This window comes from Haliaeetus leucocephalus, unplaced genomic scaffold (assembly GCF_000737465.1).
Source record: "Haliaeetus leucocephalus isolate CR32 unplaced genomic scaffold, Haliaeetus_leucocephalus-4.0 Scaffold186, whole genome shotgun sequence".
Taxonomy (NCBI): domain Eukaryota; kingdom Metazoa; phylum Chordata; class Aves; order Accipitriformes; family Accipitridae; genus Haliaeetus; species Haliaeetus leucocephalus.
The window spans coordinates 1028070-1028584 of NW_010972622.1; positions in this window are offsets into that span (position 1 = coordinate 1028070).

Genomic DNA, 515 nt, shown 5'->3' on the forward strand with positions numbered 1-515 from the left:
CCCCCCGGGCAGGAGTGCGCGGGGGCGGCTGGACCTACGCCAGGCGCCCGGCCGCGCCAGCCACGGTATAAATAGCGCTGAGCCACGCAGGGCCGGAGATGGGGTGGGGGCCGTCACCCTCCCGCGGGGACCGGGGTGCTGCGGGCGGGGGGATTTAGTGTGCCTTCTCCCCCGCCCCCGCCCCCCGAGAAACCTCCCTCCGCTCCCTGTCTCGCTGCTCTGGGGCAAGGCCTGCGCCGTGGGGGTGTTCACCCTGAAGCCTATCGATGGCAGCCTGTGTCTGCCGGTGACCGAGAGGCTGAGACACAAACGGCCAGCCCTTCGCAAGGGGCTCTGGCGCCCCGGCACGCGGGACAGAACGGGACGGGGGTGCTCCTGGAATAGGGCCGGGGCAACGGGGACGGTGGTGCCTGGGAGCATCGCCACGCCTTGCCGGGTTGCTGCAGAAACCGGAGGTGCTGCGACCGCAGCCCGCGGGACCCCGGCCGGCGGGGGGGACGGGGGGCTGCACCCTC